This window comes from Simochromis diagramma, unplaced genomic scaffold (assembly GCF_900408965.1).
Source record: "Simochromis diagramma unplaced genomic scaffold, fSimDia1.1 OVJJ01000802.1, whole genome shotgun sequence".
NCBI lineage: Eukaryota > Metazoa > Chordata > Actinopteri > Cichliformes > Cichlidae > Simochromis > Simochromis diagramma.
Window position 1 is genome coordinate 15,676,879 of NW_024387492.1, and position 6,411 is coordinate 15,683,289.

The 6,411-nt window shown below is 41.4% G+C and overlaps 1 protein-coding gene across 6 annotated transcripts in view; it reads right to left on the bottom strand.

Annotated features, from left to right (window-relative positions):
- The window catches only part of sipa1l1 (signal-induced proliferation-associated 1 like 1), a 78,948-nt gene extending 75,453 nt beyond the window's left edge, over nt 1-3,495 (bottom strand). For 2 of the 6 annotated variants that reach the window (XM_040016883.1, XM_040016879.1), the window contains exon 1: nt 3,187-3,495. The gene's annotated coding sequence lies outside the window, so the exon portion shown is untranslated. The other 4 variants (XM_040016881.1, XM_040016882.1, XM_040016878.1 and 1 more) reach the window with 3 other exon arrangements.
- Between the last annotated feature and the right edge of the window lie 2,916 nt (nt 3,496-6,411).

Here is a 6,411-nt window from a genome sequence, read left to right on the forward strand (position 1 = left end):
TGCACACACTAATATGTGCTGAGCACTGATAGGCTGTTACTCAAGATATGTAATCAATAAGATTATCAATAAGACTAGAATGTGAAACATTTCTGTCAACCACAGAGCAGCATCTGAGGAAATTTAAAAAAAAAAAAAAAAAAAAAAAAAAAGAAAAGAAAAGAAAAGCGACCGTTAGCAAAAAGTCACCACCTGAAAACATTTGCGTCTCACTGTTTAACTAGTTCCTTTATTATCCGGGCCATCAACAAGGTAATCAATACGGTAATCAATCCTTTTTTCAATGCTAATTAAGATTCCTGGTATTACTGACTTAAATTCAAAATGTGATTAAAGTCTGCACAGCATCTCAGTAAGAATCCCAGTATTTTGTATTACACCATTTTGCCAGGCCAAGTAGTTTTATTCAATCAGTCTGCCCTACAGTATGAGCTACTTACTGTTACAGAGTATTTCTTGCTCTGTTATTTCTCAAGAGACAGCCTACCCCAAGACCTTAAACAGAGTGAACTCACATTCCAATCTCCAGCATGTAAAGAGTCACCAAAACAGACAGACAAAAGCACAAAAAATGAAAAGGTAAGATCAAGAAAAAGAAGCAACATAAATCATGAATCAGGATTAATGCAGAAAGGATCGACATGGGCACTCTGAAAGAGTGACGTGGTAATAGACAGAGATAAATATGAGGGATGTGGACAGAAATGAAGAGTGTGTCATAGTCCCCGGCATGCCATCCACAACAGAAAGAAAGCAAGCCGAGAGGAAAAGGCACTGTCAGTGATGGGCAAAAGGAGGAAGGAATCGTGGGAGGTGGGGAGTAAAGGAGCAGCAACAGAACTGAGACAGAAGGGGAGGATGAGGCAGTAACAGTGGAAGGGAGGGGAGCATAGTGAGGCTAGTGCGGTATGTCGTAAACAGGTAAGACCCCATTATCAGATACTGTCAGTGATGCATTACACGTCAAAAGGGAAAGCGCTAGTATCCCAGTTATGGGATTAAAATGTCCTCCTATTCCTCACTTTGCATTTCTCAGATTCTCTCCTTGAGCACCTCCAAATCTTTTCCTGTCCCAAACGGGGCTAAACTACACATTTGAGACTTTTTCACCACATCCTAATTGAAGTGTTTATTTAAAATGCAGGATTTTGCTCACAAGAAGACACCAAGGTCCTGGGAAATTCTTTATTTGAAAGCAGTAAAGAAACCCCCTGCTGTGTGCTTGCGATGGAGAGGGTTCATGCACACTGACCTAGGCTTTCTAGCAAAGCCTGCACTAAAGTCTTCGGGGATGCCTTTCTCTGTCAACCACAGTAGTTGAAAATAATTTATGCATCTCACAATCTTGACTGCATGATGACAACTGTCTCATTCATTCAACTCGTGCTGCTTAATCTAAAAAACATCTAAAGATGTTTCAACATCCCAAAGCACTTAAAATAATCTTTCAGCTGCCCACCATCAGTGCTTGAATTTTTTTTTTCCTCCCCTCATATCTTTTTTTAAATTCAGCAGCTACACGTGTGACAGAACATGTGCGCCTCCACCTACACACTCAATTTCAATAGTCTACTTAATATTATAAATGCGACACAGCTTCCAGATCAGCTCAGCCTTGGCATTCACAGGCACTGACGAGGGAGGGCTGATAGCATGAGATGTTCAACCGCTATATCAGAGTTTGGGTTTGTTTTTTTTTAACGCAGCTGCTGCAGCAGCCAAAGCAAAAAGGACAAAGCAGCTCAAATGATGCCGTGGAAGGAAAGCATCTCCAGCGGTGCTGCTGTGTTGTTCGAGTTGAAAATTAGACCCATCCCAGTCAACCAGCGAACAGAAATGTAATTTCTTTGATGTGTCCATTAAGGAGTTGTCAGTGAAGGAAGTAGAGTGTTTCTGTGAGTGTGTGTATATGTGCGTTAACCCCCTCCTCCCGGAGGGGTAACAGCCTGGGGGCAGACTCCACAGGTGGAGATGGCAGTTAAAAAAAATAAAAAAAGAGAGAGAAGACAGAGCATCTACAGGAGGTCCATTAACAATAAAAACCCCCCCCCCCCCCCATGGTGACAGAGAGAGATCTCAGACAAGCACGTACTAACCTCTTTAAGACAAGCAAACTTTAATAAACTTAACTGGCCTATACAAAAAAAAAGAAAAAGAAAAAGAGAAATGCTTACTTCATGGTTAAATCGTTTGATGAGCCAAGCTTCTGAGGCATCTTAAATGTAGCACTCCTACATCACTATTTAAATGTGACTAAACTACACTGACGGCCATTTTGATTAATGAGACTGGTGTTGACAGAGCCTTAGGTGGAAATAACTTCATTTTTGATTTCCAGCGAGTTCCTAAGCTTGCACTGCGCTCTGAAAATAACACATCACATGCAAGTAATACCATGAAAGAACACGTGAGTCCGGGGATAAGTAATAAACTTTGCATCTCTCATCACATCCCTGACTGATCTCTATGCCAATCAACACATTACAGAGCTGTGAAATGCTGCAGATGTCCAGGCAAACCATTCAAATCGGCAGCAGCAATGCCTGCTGACAGAAATGCACTGCAAATCATGCATTTGCACCAAGAGCTGCTTCCCCAGATAGAAGACATTTCTCTGATGAAAGTGGCCCAACGAGTCTTTACGCCAGCTGCAGCGTCCACATGTAAGATGATAAGACAGACAGCATAGGTTGGGATACACAGGAAACCCACTAGAGCGGCTGCGGCTAGCCATCCCCAATTATGCAGCAGTCACGGAGAGACTTAACCAAACAACCATTACCTTTATCTGATCGTCATTTTCGCAAGATTTCCTGTGTCTTTAAGAGCAACGGTGAATCGCTGTCTGAATTTTTAACTGTGGTGTCTGCGTGCATGTGTCAAAGAAGACGCCGTTAACTGAATGGGGGCTGAAAGCCTGCTAGTTATGATACAGGTAATAAAATCAGATACATGCTGGGAGGGGAAATAAAATCCACGCCAGTACCACGTAAACGTTACCTGAGCGCCAGTTAAACTTTTCAGCCTTGTTTTCTCTACCTAAAATATACTGCATTTATCCAAATACTTAATCCACACTGGTTTTTAGCACACTAATAGCAGCTACAATCCGGCTAACCGAATACTAATGGATCTAATATCCCCCAGTTTCTATACGAACACCAACGGAGAAGGGAACGCACTCACCTTTATCAATTTCCACCTTTTCGACAGGAAAAATAACGCTCTCGCTGGTCATTCGGCGGCGCACACACAGACCGTAACTGCTGTAAAGTGAACCGGCTGTCAAAGCTTCGTAGCAGAAAACCTCCGCTGCTTTTCACCTTTGTATCTCTTGCTGTCCGAGCACTCCGCCGACCGATTCTCGGTTTGTTCAAATCAGAAGTTCATCCAAAGTTGCAGCGGTTCGCCCCGCCTCGCGACGGCGATTAGGTCACCGCCTCCCTGTAATCCTCTGAGCTGTACTCTCGCGATACGGACAGCCACTGCTTATCAGACTGCGTAGCCTCGCGGTGACACGGCGAATTGAATTAAAGAGAGGCCGACCCAGTGCTGTTGAAAAAGGACAGGAGAGAGGGAATGCGTTGCTCTGGCAACACAGTGGCTGGGCTTTCAGCGATGCCCCCCTTTTTTTAAAAAATTCAAGCCAGTGATGTTGTGGCAGGTTTGCGTGTTGATAAACACTACCTAATCGATCTAATGCTTGCATCGGGGACAGAATAACAGGAAGCTACCTGCTGGAATGTGTTTACCCTGTATAAGAACTGTCATTTGGTTTTCAGCTGCTACATTGGGATATAATGAAGGTGCTCTTCGTTACTTAGATAACAGTACCGAGGGGTAATTTTGGCACTATTTGTATAAAAGAATACAAGCATCGAAAAGGATGAAGAGAGGCATTAAAATATTTAAATGTATCTATATTTTGCTAGTTCTCAGATATGAACCACAACGTGGGTCACAGATAAAACCAACCCACTACATTTGATGTCATTAGCGATTTCTGGGTCCAATGGCTCTTAACTTACACAAAGAAAACAAAAACTGAGACACATTAGAGTATTAAAATTATCAGTGTAGCTGGTTTTCCAGGTCTTACGATAAAGAATATAAAATAAAGAAATATGCACAAGGTGTAGTTGCTTTAAAAGTTAGTAGTATGTTAACTAGCTAGTAGACATCTAAACATGGTGGTCTCTCTTAAGAATTAAAAAAAATATGGCTATGACTTTGGACTTAATAAAAGGAAAGAAAACGAAATATCAGCAACATTTGGATGGTTAGTGAAGTTGAGTTGGATCAAATAATAGTCTGGTAGCTATTTTAGGTATAACAAATGGCGTCACAGGGAAAGTAAACTGTCAAAACTTAAGCCAAGAAAACATCTGAGATTACAGTTAGTCAATAATATGTTTTTGTGTGGACTGGGTCAGGAAGATGGGACAAACCTACCCAGTCTGGCCCATTGACTAATATTAAGTTCATCACACATTGCTCAAGAGTTGTCAGTCATACACTTAAGACATGATGCAACCACTAGTTCCAATGGAAAAATCTGTATGAGTACACATTTCCCAGAGTCTGCTGGTTCTCACTAGGTAAAATAAGTTGCTGCCCCAAAAACCTAATGATCGATTTTTTTGTGTTTTCCAGGAAATAATCACTGACTACTAGTTCGTAAAACCTGCCTACAAAGAGCATTTTCTTTAACTTTGAAGGTGAACCATCTCTATTTCCGGTTTGCTGTTCACTCTAGCTCAGAGAGTATCTGGACTCTATTTGTGAATATGTGTTTTTCCTTAGTGACAGGTGGTTACTAGGGGGTCAGTGACTGGTCTGTAGGTCTGTGTAACTGGGGCTTTCACAATCTTTTCCTTTGCAACTGCCAACCCCAGCAACCACTCAAAACTGACTATAGAATACATGTTTTTCTCTCATTGGCGGTTGCCAGATGATTGCAGATTGGCCTCCAGGCTAGTGTGAATGGGGCCTTGTTCGTTAATCCTACATTGTCACCATGATTGCCACACATCCAAAATGCCAGAGAAGTTAACGTCACATGGTTAGTGGTCACAGTTAGTGGTCACAGTTAGTGTCTTCAAAATCTCAACTGGCATGCACATGTCACCCACGGCCCCCACAAATGTGTGTCATTCATAATGATGGTAAAAACCTAAAACTATATTTAATGTACAACTCAGACTAAGTAAACATGGTTGGGCATAGGTCAAATTCCATGTTCAGCCTCAGGTATTGAGATCCTGAGGTTAAGGTTAGGATAAGTTGAGAAAGTCTCTGGTTAGGGTTAGACCATCAAAAGCAGTGCTTATGGATAGGGAAGATGACCAGGTTGAGTCTCCACATTGTTCAGTTACAAGATCCTGAAATTGTTATTCATTTTATAAATGAAAGTACAGCCCCTAGGACACTCTAAGACAGCTTCACGAGTCAGGACAATACCCAGATGCATCAAGCCTGGTGTGTATACTTCCATTATTAACATCCAAAGGTATGAGTGCTAACTAGGTAATTAGCTAGAACTGATTGAAAGTATTCAGAAAAAAAACACACAACAACAACACAAAAACTAACAAATAACCTTAATATTGGATGCAACTGGTGTTGTTTTCACATTTTCACCTCTGAACTCTGTTGGGGAAAGCACTTGGTACATGTCTTTTGTCACACACAAGAGGTGAGGGTACATTTTAGACGCACTCAATAAATAATTGCAGGACACAGGACACAAGATGGCCATCTAGCAGCAAACTATCGATCACCTGACTGTTCCCTGCACTCTTCTCACAGTGGCACAACTGGATGTCACATAGACTTTGTGCTATTTTTTTCACTTTCATCTCTGTTGGGTAATGTCTGGTGAATTTTGGAGTTCCAGTGTACGTGAGAAAATTATTTGAGATCTGTGCTCTGTCATTCAGGAAGTTAAGTCACAACAGTGTGAGTAACTAGAAACTGACAATGATCATAACAGTTCAGTAGGACTGGTGATCCACTGTTTGGAGGAATTTGCTCTTAAGCCTCTAAACCTGGTGTGTTTCCTATTAAACCACACCCATATGACACAGACGAGGTACTATATATTTATGTTTGTGTTTTAGTGCCAAGTATTTAAATAGGAGTCACTTACTGTAATGGTGAAGGTGTTTGCGGTAAACCTAATTCTAACACTTTCATCTATCCCAACCCCATTGCAACACAATAGTAAAGGTAAAGGAAAAACTAGCAGATCATTTAAAAGAGTGCTTCACTGATGTAGCATTGAAGCTCATGTCACATTGTTAGACTCAGAGTGGATAAAGAATCAAAATCGATCCCTGTTTTCTTATACTTGTTTCTACTGCTACTGGTGTTCAGAGCAGGGCCACTTTGATTGACAAGTGTCATGACCCA